Genomic DNA, 17,759 nt, shown 5'->3' with positions numbered 1-17,759 from the left:
GTACCTCTGCCTCTACCAGCATCAGCAGTATCTTCTATTCATCCTCTCAAATTTCTGTACCAGAAAATGAAGGTGACAACAGTGAGGGCTTCACTATTTCAAGAGGAACATTGGAGAACTAAAGGGGACATTTAAATTAACAAGAAACATTGCTGCAATGGCCACATAAATATCTCCTGAAATGAAAGGAATTGAGGAAACCTCATGGGTTAATTCTGTTTTTCATTCATCTTCTTAAGTGGGAATGAGCACTGACTCCTAGCTTTTGGTTAAGCAGAAATAAAGACTTAAAGGAAAGCAGGCAACACGTGCTATGAAAATGGGGTCTTTGGCTGCAAATAGCCATACTGTTTCTCTGTTATCATAAGGTTCTGTCCCTTTGAAGGCACCTACCTCAAAGGGTTATGGTAAGGATAACACTAAGATCTATAATTTGTAGATCACTTACTATAGGCCAGACATTGTGCTAAATGCTTTCATAAATTTATCTAATTTCATCCTCATTATAACTCAACTAGAGGCCCAGTGCATGAAATTTGTGAATGGGTAGGGTCCCTAGGCCTGGCCAGTGATCAGGGCCAATCAGATTCCCCGACTCCCTGCCTCTCTGCCTTTGCCTTCCCTCACCGCCAGCCCACATGCTGCCACTGCACATAAGGTCCCCACCCCACCTCTCCGCTTCCTTCTTCCCTCACTTCCTCAGCACCCCGCCACTGCTGCTGCAGGTCACTTGCCATGTTCCACACTGCCCCCTAGTGGTCAGCACATGTCATAGCGAGTGATTGAACTCCCAGTCACCCGGTTGAACTCCCAAGGATATATATATATATATATATATATATATATATATATATATATATATGATGTAAATGTTATTATAGTGTCATGCCCACTTTACATATGAGGAAATTGAGGATTAGGGGGGATAAGTAATTGACTCAAACAGGTTACATAGCTAAGAAGTGTTGTTCTTAATGTCACTATCATAATGGATGAATGAATTATTAAATATTTTGAAAAGTATAACATATCATATAAATGCAAAGGGGTGGGTGTCATCACTTAGCACTTTTCACTGCATTCAAGTGAATTCAGGCAGGTTCATTTCCCTTCCTAAAATTCAACCAGTCCTGTAAACTATATAAATTATTTTTGGTGAATCTTGGTATATCAACAGAAACTATCAAATATAAATTGGCCAGGCTACTCTCTACGCTGTCTCCTCATGGAGGTACAAAATTTTCATCAAAGTCTGTAGTTCATTTTAATTCCTCTACCTTAGGCCCAGTGACAAAGAGCTCTTTTACAGAATCTCCTGGAAAGATGGCACAGCCCTGTGCTTAGCAAGATGTCTACAAGGAACTTTGCTTTGGGAAGTGATGTACTTATATCCTGACTGCTGTTCTCAGCCACTCATGGGCCCTCAAGACCTTTGGAGCTGGAAGATCACTGAATTACATGATAAACATTTTTCTAATCCCAAATTTCAAGACTGTTGCCTTATTCTACTGTTTCACAGTGACTTCATCTTTCCTACTCAAATGAAATAACTCAAGGGCAGAGTATGTTTCTTTCACCCATTTGAATCTTCATCTGGGCCTAGCACTATGTGAGGACTATTGAAGAGTGTCTATCTATACTGGTAATGTCATTAGAATTCTAAGACTGAGGAAGAGACGCACTGCACCTGTCCTGACAACATGTTGTTGTCCACATAACCCTTTCAGTTTCTTAACTGAGCTTTACAAGTAGCTGCTCTGGGCCTGACATTGTAATAGGCATTGGGAATCCAAACTCAGTAAGATAATGTGGTGTCTGCTATCAAATACATTTTCAATCTAATGGTAGATGTTTGGGGTGGTAGGTGGTATTCCAGAGTATAGGCATTTCCACATGGTATGCCAGAACCCATATCAAATAGTGGATTAGTCATATTTTGCACTTATTGTTATTGAGAGACTATAGCAGAAGCTGTGGGCTAGGGAGATTGCTACAAGGGGCTTTCATGTTTCCAAATCTCTGCTAGGGAACTGGGAGGGCACATGGCTCTGGCACCAGGCTTCTGGTCTACTGGTTCACTCCCGGATTCTGTGCTTCTTTTTATCCTCTTACAGGGAAATCTACAGTCTGTCTGGAGTGCAAGGATGTTTCTTTAGTTTGTCTTTATCCAAGCTTATTGATAAATTTTCTCTGTTAACTTGTTGGTTACAGCTGTTTAAATTCCAGTGGGGTCTGTGGATGCACATGCACAATAGAATTTATTTTATCATCTTGCTATCATCTTTTCTTTCTCTTTCTTTAATTTCATGTTCCTGGGTTAATGGCTTAAAAGTAGACCTGCTAGATCAGAGGTGTCTGCTTGTAGTAGGACTGTTCTTTCCATGTGTATAATCCACAGGCAATTCCAGAGCATAAACACAAAATTGGAGACACACATTTTAGTACAGGAAAACATTGAGTGCATGAAGAAACACATTCTTTACCTTTCCCTCCCCTTGGAAGAGAGATGAGGTAGTAAGTTTAGCTATAAACTCCTTTAAAAAGAAATAAACATCTAAATCCCAACCTCTTTTGGATAGGACTGAGTAAGGTTCTATTAGAGATGATTTCTGTAAGAGGAAACTGGCAAAAGGATATAAAACTCAATATGTGTGTTTCTGGTTTCTCTTTTAAATCCTAGACATAAATTCCACTCCTTTCTGCTCTGGAAAAATCTAGTTCCCATTCTCTTTCTTTGGCCACAGGTTGCTGGAAAACCTTTTAGCAGGGGTAAGGAAATAGTGCAAGTAAGAAAAAAGAGTGACAACTGTGATTATAAACTATTACCGGTAATTGGGTGTGTTACAGAGTGTGTGTCAGTGAAAAGGTGTGTGAATGTGGCAATATAAGTGTGGGGCATGTATAAGAGTTTGGCAAAGTATATATGGGTGTGTGAATGAGAGTGTAGGTCGCTAAAAGCGTTTTTGAGTCAATATGAGTAAAAGTGGGTCAGTGGGATTATCTCAGTGAGGGAGTATAGGTTAGTGTCATTGCGAGTATGTATCAGAGTTGATGTGTCCATCTGAGAGTCCAGGTAAGAGTCAGTGGAAGTTAAGGAGAGTGTGTCAAATGAGAGTCAGTGATTTATGCATCAGTGACTGTGTGAGTCAGTGTGAGCAATTGTATCAGTGTAAGGGAGGATATGACAGGATGACTGTGAGCCTGAGTGAGGGTCAGTCTATGTGGACTACATCTGTGTGAGTGTATATATGTATTCTTGTAAGTTTATTGTGACACTGAATTGCATGGGTTGCTCTGGTGTGTGCCAAGGTAAATGCAGTCAGTGACTATCCATGTCACTACATGTGTACTGGTGAGAATGTATATAACAATGTAAGTAAGGGTGTGTCAGTGTGAGAGCAGGAATGTATAAAAATGTGAGTTTGTGGAAAGTGTGATTGTGCCAGTGTAAATATGTGTGATATACAAATGGGAGTTGGTGTATGAGAGAGTGTACATGTGAATTGACATGAGTGTCAGGGAGTATGACTGTTCCTCCATGAGGATGTGTGGAAAGGTATGATTTTAAGTGTGCAGTTGTGAATGTGAGAATATGTGAAAATGTAAGTATGTAAACCTGTGTGTGCAGTGTAACTGTGTGTGAATGTTAATTTTTGTGGGTACTGAATGTGAGTGACCATATGTATGTGTGAGTGTCTGTCAAGGTGACTGCAATTGTGTGTATGTGATTGTGTATGAGTGTGAGAGTAGGGTTATGTGTCTCAGTGAAAATGGCTGAACTTATGAAAGTGAGTGTGTTTGTGATTAAATTTGATGAGTTTGGTGAAGAGTGCAATTATGCCTCAATGAGAATAGGAATGTGAATATGTAACCAAATAATATGTAATAAAATAAGTTTCCATGTGTGTGATTATGTGTGAATGTGATACGATAGGGATATTGTGTCAGTGCTGAGTATATAAGAGCATGTAATAAAGTATAAAGGTTTAATGGGTGAGATTGTTTTATTATGGTGTCAGCATGTATAAATGTGAACATATGGGTATGCATGCACATGTGTGTATCACTGTGATGAGTTATAAACTGTTTATATGTGTGAATGTGAGGAGGAAATAGTGATAGTGCAAATGTGTTGGAGTGATAGAAATTGAACATATGTACATCTATGAGAAACAAGCAGAGAAAAGTCAGTATGTATTTGTGCATAGAATATATGTAACTCTGTAGGAATTTTAGGCTTAAGGGTGACTGTGTGTCAGAATTTAAGAAAACATAAAGGTATGAGTGAGTGAGAACATGAGATGGGGTGTATGGCAAGTGTGAATGTGTGTCAGCATGAAAATATGAATGTATAAATATGAATGTGGCAGTAAGAATTTGCCTGTATATAGTGGGTTTATAAATATGATTGTGTGTGAGGGTGGAGGAATAACAGTGAGCATCACTATGAATGTGTTTAGTGTGAAAAGTGTGAGTCAAAGAAGCAAATATGATTGTGTGAATGTAGAAGTAAGCAAGTGTGCTTGTGAGAGTGTGTATGAGTACTAAAAGGTACCAACATAATTTGGGATTCTGAGAAATTCTCTAGGAAGTATCTCCTTCCAAAGTCATATGTGTCCAGTTACAGGCAAGTTACGTAGCACCTCTCAACCTCTATCTCCTCATGGGTAAAACAGTGATGATAATAATAGGTACCTTGAGATAGTATCACTTTTATAATAAGAAACAAATATAGTAACTATTAGAAAAATATACTACTTTGTAGAGTTACTGTAGAATCAAATTGTCTCATGCAAGTAAAATTCCTAGTATAGTGCTGGCAACAATAGCTACTCAATAAATACATTATTATTGCAGCTGTCATAAAATACCCAGGAGAGACCCATGGCTTGCTTCTTATTTTAGCCAGTTCTAGTTACCTTCTGTTGTTCAAGATCTGTAGAGGATCCTCTACCAGAGCATCTCTAGAAAGTTGAATGCATCAATATCGGCAAGGCTGTAATTTCATACCTTTCATTTCACAGCTGAAACTCTGGAGCTTCCCCTTCATGAGAAGGCATCACATAAACACCTGTCGCTGAGCCACAGTTTTCCTTTGTTCTTTAGGCCCAGTACAGGCTCAGTTTGAAAGGGAATTGGATTGCATATTCCTTGTTTGTTTTTTGTTTAGTTTGTTTTTCTCTTGGGTTTTTATTTTGATTTTGGTTGTTTGTTTTTGACTTGGACAATATGAGAGATGCGTAAGTAACTGACAAAGGGACAGACAGAAGAAAGATAGAAAGGCAAAGAGACAGTAAGATACAAACAGGTGCCTGGACTGCAGCACATAGCAAAAGAAGGCCAGATGGAGAAGCCAACAGAGAAACTATAACAGATGCCTGAGCGGTCAAGAGACAGGGAGATGATCAGAGAGTCAGGCCAATAAACCCAAAAGAAGTAGAGAGGACGAGAGGGAGGTCCAAATTAAAAAGCTGCTGGGGAGCTGTCAGGCACTTGTGAGAGACCAGAGACCTATGAGATCTAGTCCCTACCCATGAACTGATTAAAGTATAGTTTACCTGCCAAGATGAATACTGCAGAAGCCATGCAAGAATTATTTTAGGCAGTAGAAAAGAATGAACTATACTACATGCCAGACTCAAGTGTTGTTGGAGAGCTGGGGAAGGAAGTATTCCCTGGTTGGGTGGGAAGGCAGAAAGAAGGTTCTGGAAGGTTTAAGTTAAGAAGTTGGGATGATTGGGTTGAAGTTACACTTTAAATAGGCAGGTAAAATTAAGGTTTAAAGGTAGTGAGGTAGTCAAAGTTATAGGTACCAATTGATAAATTTGTGGCATGTGGCTGCAATGCAACTTCAGCATCAGGAAAGCAGGGGGAAAATAAACGACAGCTTGATGGGAAGCAGGTCTGTGTTACACTAAAGCTCTTAGAGCTTGACATTAACGAAGGATTTGCCAGTGACTGTTTGTTTCTACTACTCTCGCTAGTATGTAGGTCAAGAGTGTCATTCTCATATTAGAAGTGGGGGAACCAAGAAACCAAGGGAAGCTGTACAGAAAGAAGGGTCCATGCCTTGGGGCCTGGCTGATGAGGCCTAATCGGAGTCTTTAAAAGTGGGAGCTCTGGTGAAAAGGTGGCATTTACCTTGGCTTAGAGATCCCTAACTCCCTGCCCTGGAATCCATTACTCACCTCACACCACCATCGCTGCAGGACCTTAGCATGGGTGGATGCTGCCCATAAGTAGGGACCAGGGTGCCTTCAGCTCCGACGAACTCAGGGCTGGGTATACCAGCTGTCATAAGATGCAAGGACTCAGCTGCTCTTTCTTGGGGAAAACCTGCCAAGAGAAGCATTGTGGGGGAGCAGGAATCTCTTTCCCCACCTACTAATACTCCCTCATCCAACCCCCCCAAACATCACACACGCACTACAGTGAATTTCAGAAAATCCATTCAAAAGACAGAGAATTAGAGAAGTATATTTTAAAAAAGAATTTTTACTTAGGAGTCCAGAAAGGCCACTGAACTGGGAGTTTCAATTTGAGAAGTGCTGTCACTTCACCACTCTGGATCGGTTTGCTATCAAGTGGACAAGACCTACCCTTGTTACCTTGGATAAGCATTGGGAGGACTAAATCAAATATGACAGATGTAAAATATTTGCATATTTAATGGAGGTGGTATAGTCCAATATATCATGGAAAACTGAGAGATGATAGGGAATTCAGGTGGGTTTTGAGGATACCTGAACTTCCTGAAGACCTGGCACTGCTGTTCATTCCTCAACTCCAAGTGTCCACGTCCATTTCTATTTTCCTTCTCAACAAGCTCCACTAGGGTGGGAAACACTCTAAAGTCATCGCACAGCTGCTGATGCCCTCAGCTTCTGTCCTCCCTAATTCGAAATTCTCTTTGCTTTCCCCTATCTCCACCACAGGGATATCTTTTACAATCTTCCCAAGATTTTGTTGGGTAATATATATTTGGGTTTTTATTTTTATTTTGCGTGTGGATGGCAATTTACCCTATCTTCCCAACAGAGGTTTTCATGTCCAACCTTGAAGGAGATGGAGTCTTTTTAATTCTTCCCTTTTCTGCCTTTCCACACATTCACTTGAGTTTCTCAAGGGTTTAGTACTCTCAAGGAGGAGACCAAACTTCCCCTGACAGGACCCCAAGCTCTGCAATCCTTCCTACCCTGTCCCCTTTCCCTCCATGGTGTTTGTCCTCAAAGAAAAGCAGTCTTCAAAGAAAAGCAGAACTTATACACAACTCCCAATAAAGCCAGATCCAGGCTAGCACACATGCTATTAGAGGATACCAGAATACACAGGATCTTAAGCCAAAGTCAGGGATGGTTGGATGGATGGATGGTTGGTTGGATATCTAAAGGTGAACATAGCAAAATTAGAGCCTCAGGGAGCCAAGTAAAGCTCCCTTGATTCCCACAATACCACCTTCTTGACTAAGAAGACTAAGCCATACCCCAGGTCTTACACTTGTTCCTGGCAAGACTACAGAGCACATCTGTCCCCCAGGAGCCCTGGCATTCCCTTTATGCTGCCCACATGCACACTCCAAAGAGCCTTTCCAAATCCCACCCACTTTGCAGATGAGTGGTGTGCCTGCAGCCTCCTTCACTGCAGGAGCTCATCCTGCAAGGGGGTGAGGTGGGGTGGGGGTGGAGGAGTGAGGGCTGTCAAAGCTCCAAAGAGGGTTGGGGCTTGAAGAGGGCTCAAGAAGGTTGGCCACAAAAAAAACCCTTGCCTATCCTCAGAGCGGAGGGTTACTCCCAGGGAGGCAGCATGCATCCATGGGGGATAGAGGTGGGGAACAGTTGCTAGAAGACCTAGAGGAAGGGGGAAATGCACCTGTACTAACCATGCACCTCCATGTTTCTGCATAAGATCCAGAGCTTTCCTTAGGCCTGCCTCCACATCCCTTCATTCACTTATTAACTCCATGCAGCCTGCCTCAAACCCACCAGTTGCACAGCTGGAGCCAGTGCAGATGCCACTGGCAGGACACAGGGCTCCACTTGGTGGCTACACTCCTCCTATAGGTCTGGGGGTATGTCCTGAGTGAGAATAGTATGGTGAGTAGAGTATATATCTGTGCTGCTCCCTATACCAAGTTATGTGCCTTGTGTGCCTATATAATTTTGGGTGCGTGCCAAATCATATCTATACTATGTTGTGTGTATATCAAGTCTGTATTATGTTTGGTACATGTGAAGTCATGTTTATACTGTGTTGTGTATGTGTATCGTGTTAGTACTGTATTGTGTCCATGCTGTGGGTCTGTACTGTGTTGTATGTGTATTGTATCTATTCCATGCGGTGTGTGTGTGTACCATGTAGCTAATCCATATCGTGTGTCATATGCTTATGCCACATTGTATGCCTGTATCATGTTGCATGTCTCTACTGTCTTGTGTGTTCACCTGTGGCTCAGGCCTCCTACTGGACCTGATATAGGGATCAGTGCACACATCTACCTACTAACACCCCAGACTTGCTGCATTCCAGCTTCCTGCCAGCATCTCTACGTGGGGACTAGGGCTGCCACTTTGTTGGTGATGGAATGAGAGAAGCTGCAGACAACCACTCTTCCTACTACAGAATTCTCCAGTGGTGAGTGCCTGGACCAGCACTGAGAATTTTGGAGTCTTTTTCAGGCTCTACGAAGGAAACTGGGCACTGGAGGTGGAGGGGATGGCTCCTTCTCTCAATTCCTAGCCCCATCCATATATGAGAAGGGCCTACAAGAAGCCACAGCTGCACCTGAGTCTCTCCTTCAGGCCAATTGGAAGGACTGGAACCCTTCTCCACAGAGACTAAGAGCTGCACAAGGGTTAGCACTAGCACCAGAGCTGGGCTATGGAATGAATGTATGGGGAGCTCTGCCAAAGGTGTCTCCACTGAGGTCACTAGAGGGCGTGACCGCGCTGATTGTTAGGGGTAGGTCTCTTGAGGGTTGCAGAATTCCCAAAATTCTGCCCGGCTCAGAGAGAGATGAAGGAGAAAGATAAAAGGATCCACACCCAAGCCAGGTCTTTCATTCACCCTTACCCCAAGGCCTTCTTTTCTGAGACTCAGAGTCACTGGTGAATCTCTGTATCCCCACCATATAAGATCCCCACAGACCTTTTGGTGGGCTTGATTATAGGGTCCTTAGCAGATTCTCCACTTGGGCTTCGCTTTTCCCTATTTTCACCATTCACATAAAACAAAAGTGTAGTCATATTGGTGAAGAGATGAAATGTGTGTAGGGGTTGCAGGTGTATTTTGTACTGTTTCCCCTCAAATGGAGAGCATACGGAAAAGAGTGTGATTTAGAAGGGGCAATTTTACGGGAGAGGGCTGTCCTTTAGCAGACTTGTTTTTATTACCAAAACAAATGGACCCACTTCCTAAAATGCCACAATTATTTTAGAAAGCACCTCCCCCAAACCACACCATTTGAAAGACAAGGAAACTGAGGTAAAAACACTCAGACCAGAATGCCTGACTTCTGATTGCCAGGGTTCATTCCACACCAGATCCTGATTCTCTAGTTCTTATAAAACTTACTTCTCCAAATCCAGTCCCCTCCCATCTCATAGTGAAACACTAGCTAGCCTCCACCTCCACTTTGTGGCCTCCAATACCGTCCTATTCCATCTCAGAATAGGACGGTATTCACCGTCCTATTCCATCTCAGAATAGGACGGTATTCCAGTCTTCCTCTCTGTGGCCATGCCTTTGGAATGATTTCCATTCTCTACCAGTATATTTCCAGTCTTCAAGGTTCACCTCTCCCATTTTGCTTCCCACCCGCAGACCTAGAGATAGCTATGCCTACATCACATCCTCTGGGTGCAGCACAGATTGCCCCAGCCCTCAGATAATTGACTGAATGTGCAAATCAGACACTGATTAACATTTCCAATTAAACTCACGGTTAGGCTGTATGTATTAGTGATACCAGTAATCACCTCATATGTAAATGCACATACCTTCCAAAGTCACAGAGCAAGATAAGAAGTGACACATTTCTTGTGGGGAAATGGAAACAGACTGCTAGACCTGGGGGGTTATTTGTTTTGTTGTTACATCTATATCAGATACTACATGTCTGGTTCCCAGGCTATGGTTTCACACCTGAAATGGAGGACTCAGGCCCTGCACACCACTGCATTCCCTTTCCTTCTCCCTGCTGGAGAAGCCTCCTAGTGCGTAGTTGGCAGGGGAGTCCACCCCAGGCCCTGCAGAGGAAACCACCTAATTTCTGGCAAATGGAGAGGTTGGAGAAAAACAGGGCAGCTGAAACATAAGCTGTACCCCATATGCCTTGAGAGCTGCACTTACCTTCTATTATAGTTGTTTTCACCATCCCTCAGCCTGCACTGGGTCCTATGGGCCCCTTCCTGGAAATGAGGGCTTTAATTTTATTTATTTGTTTTGTTTTCAGTACAGGCAGATACCCCTATACCTGGAGCAAAGGCCTGACACTCCCATGTAAAAGCATTCAACCTACCGGTCTCAAACAGATTCAAAGCTCCTCCAGTCTCCTTTGGGTCCCTGCCCCTCCATTCCCCTCTCCTTACCCAGGAGGTAAAAGCTGGTTGTTGAACTGCACCCGTGGATTTTCTTCTTCCCTTGATCAGAAGTAACTGGATCCCGAAGGTGGGTTACATGGATGGGAATGCTATTGATTCCCTAAATATTGAGATATTGTCCCTTTAAGTCTGGGCTGAGCCACAGGAACCTCAACCACTAAATAACCCATCCCACCAGGTAAATCAGAGTTTTTGAGTTCCTGGTAAGACAATGTTTTTTTCTTCTCTCTATCACTTTGTTTTTTACCTACCTACTCTGGATTCTAGATCTTTATTTTTAATTTTTTGATTTGGGAGAGAGAGAGAGAGAGAAAGAGAGAGAGAGAGAGAGAGAGAGAGAGAGAGAGAGAGAGAGAGAGAGGCATAGATTTTTTGTTCTGCTTATTTATGCATTCACTGATTTACCCTTGTATGTGCCCTGACTAAGGATCAAACCTGCAATCTTGGCATATGTGGACGAAGCTTCAATCAACCGAGCTTCACACTGCTACTCGCTTCGACCTCATAGTAGCTTAGTCTCTGACCTCCTAATAGCAGAGTCTCTAATGGGGACAGCACCTCCCCATCCCCACAATTATTCTTCCCTCACCTCACCTGTCATGTCCACTGCTCTACCTTCAAAGACCTCAGCAAGCTTATTTGCTCTGTATACCATTTCCACCTCCAACCAGAAAGTCTGTAACCTGTGGGATTGGTCAGCTAGTTGGAACATCCTCTAGGGTATTGTGGCCCCTTTTCTGCACCTGTATCCCAACTGAACCTCCTTTTTCTGTTAGGTCTCTCCTACAAGGCCCACTTGCTAGCTTGAAGGGTCTAGTCTTTGACATATCAAGGTCCCTCTGTCCTCTAGATTCTCAGCTGTTATTTTTTACCCAGCATACATCCCAGTCTCTTTTCACTTTGCCTCTTTCATAGGGGAATGGGTTACAACATTTGTATTCAGAAACAGAGGCTTACACAGCTGTCTCTCCAAGCACTTGCCTATTAATCATTCATTACCATATTAAGTCCCTTTGCCCAAAGATGCCTCTGATTAGGGAACTTAAGTACCAAATCACAGACCGACCCAATTATAATTTTGCAAATAGTCCAGTGAAAACCGCACTGACCTTTATACATCAGTCGTCTCAGAACAGGGCCACAGTGTTATCACCAATAGGAATGGACTTCCTTCTGTTGCAGCACCTCAGACAGCCATACAGTTGACCTGGATTTGAGTCTGCAAAACCACGAGGGGAGCAAGACTAACATGGCTAAAGGCTTCCCTGCTGAAAGCCATTTTTTAAAAAATAATGCTGTAACCTCCCCCTTCATGCTTCCCAAAGCCAAGCCACTCACCCTTCTCTCCTTCACTTCTACAGACCATAGTCCAGAACCCTCAAGTCCAGAGTCTGGCACTGGATTCTGGAAGGTGGGACCAAAAACAAAACAAAACAAAAACCCAAGTGGAGCCTCTGGCTCTCTCCCTCCTGGCACAGCCCTCCTGATATACCCCACCCCACCCCTCAACCACCAACTCAGGAAGGAAAACCTGCTGAGATCAAGACTGTAAAATGTTCAATCTGCCCAAAAGTGCAACAGTAATCTTGCCAAATCCAGTTCAAAAATTAAGGGCAATGGCCCCTGCAAGCTGAGGAGGACAGGGAAGGGAAAGCCACTGGATCTAATGACCCCTCTCCCCAGACAAAGTCAAAGGCCAACTGAGGGACCCAAGGCTTTTTAGGGACATTATTCCATAATTCCAAACCCCACAGGAGAAGAAGAGAGTCCTCCTGCCATTACCCTTCCCCCACCAAAAAAAAGGGGGGGGGAAAGGGGATAAGAAAAAAATAATGAAAAGGGGAAAGGTGCCCCTTTTAAAAATAGTCACTTTTTTTGTTTGTTCAGGTCTGGCTCTTCCCCTAAGGGACTTGCTAAGCCACAGACACACCCCCGCCCCCTGGGGATGGGGGTGGGAACTGCCATCCCAGCAACAGTGGCTGGTGGAGCAGGCTCATAGAAGTCAGAGGATTTACAGGCTGACATAGCTTTGGGGATGGATTTTGCCTCCAGCCCAGTATGGTTATATAAGGCTTGACCCAGCGAAGGAGCCCAAGCCCTCGGGAAGGGCCCTGACACACCCACTTGTCTGTTTTCCCGACCAGAGATCCTGCAAACAGCGCCCTAGGTCTCAGGACTCCTTAGGAGCCACATCAGGGACTCAAGGCTGGAACGCCTTAAGAGCCAGAGGGGGATCCAAGAAGGAAGAAAATCTTCCCAACCGCCTAAAATCAATGTCCAGCCGCCACCCCCTCCCCTGAGTGAGCCAGGTGCCATAAGTGGATTTACCTGCCACTGGTCCAGCCAACCTGTCAAGACCTTTCCTCTACCTCAGAGGCTCGCGATAGCAGGGTAGCGCGGCTGCGGAGCCACAACCCGTGGCTAAAGCCGCCGCTTCATGCCCAGCCAACTCCCCGCCCCCCTCCCCCGAACCCCCTCCCGGACCCGCACCCTTGCTCTAGGCAAGGGAAAGCTGCAGTACCCTACACAAGACCCCAGAAGGCCCGCCTCTGACAGCAGCCAGCCAGAGGTAGATTCCCAGCTCCGCAACCGCTCCCTAGCCCTTCTCTGTTATGACATCACCCGGGCTCTGCGCAGTACATGGGCCAATCAGAGGATGAGCATCAAACTAAAATCGCCCTGAGTGGGCTACTGGGGACCAATCTTTTGTTTCCAGGCAGGAAGCGCCTTGGAAGGAAAAAAAAGCAGGGGGGAGGGAACTGGGAGAAGGAAAGGAAAATGAGATGGAAACTTCTACACTGTCAGGGTTGTCTAGGCAGAGGTCTGGCCATCAAGAAAGAGGCTGAGAGTAGGAAGGAGAGGGGGTATTTAATTTCTCTTCCTTGACTAACCCTTCAGGAAGACTTGAATTTCAGATAAGTTTTAGGGGAGGAAATCTGTCCAGCTACACAGGCACTCTTTTGAAAGGAAAATGGCTTGGATTTGGGACACCATCTGTCAGGCAAGCAGGTAATACTGATGTAGTCTCTGGAATACACAGTAAACTCAGAGAGATAGATATGGCACTGGGATTCAAAGAGATGACAGTCTACATAGGGAAATTACCTTGCTGCACATGAAACATATATTTTTGGAAAAAAAAACTTATCTTTTTACACCACAAAAAGAATAACTAATCTACTTTATATAGATATATATAGATATATATATGGCTCTCCCTAAAACCTTCCATGGCCTCTCTTGTCTTTAAAAAATAATTCAATTTTTTGCTGATATCCAACGCCTAAAATCTAACTCCAAAATTATATTTTGCTATTCCGAAATCCATACTGCCACCTCAGGATTTGGTTAGCTTATGTAAATCATGCTAAATCTCAGCAAGGATACTTTAAATTTTCATAAAAAATGACAACGAGCCCTAGCTGGTTTATGCTCAGTGGTTAGAGCATCAGGCCACTGTTTGAAGGATCTTGGATTCTATTCTGGTCAAGGACAGTACTTCCATTGCAGGTTTGATCCTTGGCCCCAGTCTGGACGTGTGCAGGAGGCAACTAATCAATGGGTCTCTCTCACATCGATGTTTCTCTCTCTGTCCCTCCTCCTCCCTTCCACTCTCTCTAAAAATAAAAATCAATGGGAAAAAATATCCTAGAGTGAGGATTAACAAGAACAACAACAAATGCAAAATAATAAGCTCATTTGAATTATAATGATGTAAAACATGCCTGTAAATAAAAATCAGAAAAGGACACATAATTATAACAGTTGGGTTAAAGTAATAGTTATTTTTTCCTCTACACTTTCAAACTTATTTTTTGTAAAGATAACTATATCCTCATATACTTAAATTGTAAAAATGGATCATGACACTCCCAGTGCACTTTTATCCAATTTTATCAACTCCTCATAACATCCAGCAATCATTTCTCCATAATGCCAACAAAATAAGTGTCAAGACTGAGAGTGAACTAATATATCTGCCACTGTTAGAAAAAGTCATGCAACAGGACTCTAGATTTACCAGAGGCAACATCTGGGAAAGTTAGAGAATGGGATGTCTCTTTGGACTAATTTATTTTAACATGTGATGATACTGGGAATTGAAAAGAGAACAACAATGACCCTTCTAAAGCAGAAAAGGAGACAAAGAATAAGTGAACTATATACTCTAGACTTTTAAAAGGGTAACTTTGCATTTTACTTTGAATTTTCCTTAATTAAAATATACTTGTGCATAATTGAGTATTACACGAACTTTGCATAGAATGGCAGAGCTGAGATTTGTATATAGATTTGAATCTAAAGAATATGCTTTTTCTAATATGAGACCTGGCTTTACTGGTTTGGTTAAAATACATATTTGCTTTGGGGGGGGGGAGCCCAAAGTATACCAGATTGGTGTTGTTGTTTTTTTAATCTGGCTTTTTAGATAGCTTTTTTTGACATGGTGGTTACTTGTCTCCTAATGCAAAAACACCCATCACCCTCCTTTTCAAATCCCTAATTAATAGGTTGAAATCAGGATGGTCCTGCTTCTAATGATTTTACAGAAATCTTTTAAATTAACATTGAGGTTTTAAAAAAGTAACCCATCACATTAATTTTTGTTTTTACATCATGGTAAATTTAATCTAAAAAGTGCTGATCTGAAAATGAATGTCATTCAATTAAATTTTACATTTCTGTCTTGTAAAATGCACTTATTCAAGTTATTTTTTAAACAATAAGGATGCTTTTTTAAGAAATATAAAGATATGACTGGATTTTCCTGGCTAATGATTTAACTTGGGTCTTCTAGGCTATTTATTTAAATAGTAATTAAAAGGTATTTGATTTCACTCTAATCCTCCCTTATACCTCTGCTATAACTCAGTACTATTTATGTGGTCACCACACACAGTTATTTGAACATTTCATGTGTATATTTCTTCTCTACCTGGTGATCATAGAAAGTAGCACAGGGCCACAATCCTATTAGGTGTTTGACAAATTAAAGCATAGTGGTGTCATAGAAAGAGGACTGGACTTAGGAGTCAGGCCCAGCATAAAATACTTTAGTCTTCCTGTGAAAGGGGAATAACCTATTTTATTCTTTTATTATTATTATTGTTTAAAGTATTACAAATAGTAGTACATATGTCTCCTTGTTTCCCCATTGACCTTCCCTTGGCCTCCCCTACCCGCCGGCACATGCCCTCATCCCACCCCCCGCCCCAGTGTCTTGTGTCCATTGGTTATGCTTATCTGTATGCATACAAGTCCTTCGGTTGATCTCTTACCCCCCTCAATGCTCCCCAGCCTTCCCACTGTAATTGGACAGTCTGTTTGATGCTTCTCTGCCTCTGTATCTATCTTTTTGTTCATCAGGTTATAATGTTCTTTATTATCCATAAATGAGTGAGATCATGTGATATTTTTCTTTCACTGCCTGGCTTATTTCACTTAACATAATGCTCGCCAGTTCCATCCATGCTGCTGCAAATGGTAAGAATTCCTTCTTTTTTATAGCAGAGTAGTATTCCATTGTGTAGATGTACCATAGTTTTCTAATCCACTCATCTGCAGATGGGCATTTAGGCTGTTTCCAAATTTTAGCTATTGTAAATTGTGCTGCTATGAACATAGGGATGCATATATCCTTTCTGATTGGCGTTTCTGTTTTCTTGGGATATATTCCTAGAAGTGGGATTACTGGGTCAAATGGCAGTTTCATTTTTAAAATTTTGAGGAAACGCCATACTGTTTTCCACAATGGCTGCACCAGTCTGCATTCCCACCAGCAGTGAATAAGGGTTCCTTTTTCTCTGCATCCTCTCCAGCACTTGTCATCTGTTGATTTGTTGATGATAGCCATTCTGACAGGTGTGAGGTGGCACCTCACTGTTGTTTTGATTTTCATCTCTCAGATGATTAGTGACTTTGAGCATGTTTTCATGTGTCTCTTGGCTTTCTGAATGTCCTCTTTCCAAAAGTGTCTGTTTAGGTCCTTTGCCCATTTTTTGATTGGATTGTTTACCATCCTTTTGTTAAATTGTATGAATTCCCTGTAAATTTTGGAGATTAAACCCTTATCATAGATAACATTGGCAAATATGTTCCCCCATGCAGAGGGCTTTCTTGTTGTTTTGTTGATGGTTTCTCTTGCTGTGCAGAAGCTTTTTATTTTGATGTAGTCCCATTTGTTTATTTTCTTCTTAGTCTCTCTTGCCCTCCTATTTTATTCTTGATACCATAAAGCAGTTTTTACTGCCAATGTGGTTTGTTCTCCAAGAATATAGGACAACTGCATGGAAATTTACAGTGATGCTGAAATGTCTTAAAGATTTCCCACTAAACTCTCACTGTCTTCCATTCCCTTCCCCAAGCTCATTAATTTAAGGATATAATCACAATACTACCATAATAACCACTTGGCATGTGTACCTGCTTCTCAAGTTGCCAACCACTTTTGTATCTCCCCGTTTGATCCTCACAGCAACAACAACAGTGTACTATTATGATCTGCATTTTACACATGAGGGAATGGATGCCCAGCGATTTAAAGTAGCCTGTCTAATGCCTCAGAGAGGTGGTCCTAGAAACCAAGTCTCCCACTCTCGGTTCTGTGTTGTTTATATCACCCTACATGGTATCTTCACTTGTATTTCTTATTTGGCTCCCACCAATCCAACCAGCCCCTTGAGTCACATGATAAGTGAGAGGCTCTGGGTTGGGACTCGTAGCAACAGAAGTAAATTTTAAAAAGTATTTTCAAACTGCTCCAATCCAATTCCAGGAAAGGGGAAAATTGCTCACTCTCATATTCATTGATGGGAGTGTAAAATGACATAGCCTTTTGGAGGGCAAGTTGGCAATACTTGGGAAATTTTAAAATGCATATGTCACTTGACCAAGAATTTCAACTCAAGGAATTTGACTATGAAAATACTCATAAAATCCATGCCAAGATATGTTCGAGGATGTTTATTCCTGAATTTTATGTAAGGGTGAAAAAAATCATACATAAAGGACAATCTTAATGACCCTCAATAAAGTAATTGTTAAATCAATTATGGTATACTAGTATACATATTTTTGCATATTGTTCATTAGCTAAAAAGAATCAGGTAGATCACTACGTATTAAAATAGAAATATACCTTGACACATTCTTGAGTGAAAA

The 17,759-nt window shown here is 42.2% G+C and overlaps 1 protein-coding gene across 1 annotated transcript in view; it reads right to left on the bottom strand.

Moving 5' to 3' along the window:
- PAK3 (p21 (RAC1) activated kinase 3) overlaps nt 1-12,993 on the bottom strand; it is a 184,090-nt gene extending 171,097 nt beyond the window's left edge. Inside the window, exons 1-6 of the mRNA XM_054723775.1 lie at nt 12,927-12,993; nt 11,937-12,002; nt 11,708-11,817; nt 10,587-10,698; nt 10,348-10,406; nt 6,189-6,336 (exon numbers count right to left, since the gene is read on the bottom strand). The gene's annotated coding sequence lies outside the window, so the exon portion shown is untranslated. The remainder of the gene's footprint in view (nt 1-6,188; nt 6,337-10,347; nt 10,407-10,586; nt 10,699-11,707; nt 11,818-11,936; nt 12,003-12,926) is intronic.
- Between the last annotated feature and the right edge of the window lie 4,766 nt (nt 12,994-17,759).

The sequence above is a fragment of the Eptesicus fuscus genome, chromosome 1, assembly GCF_027574615.1.
Source record: "Eptesicus fuscus isolate TK198812 chromosome 1, DD_ASM_mEF_20220401, whole genome shotgun sequence".
Lineage (NCBI taxonomy): Eukaryota > Metazoa > Chordata > Mammalia > Chiroptera > Vespertilionidae > Eptesicus > Eptesicus fuscus.
The sequence above is the reverse complement of the archived record's forward strand: the minus strand, read 5'-3'. Positions and strand labels throughout refer to the sequence as shown.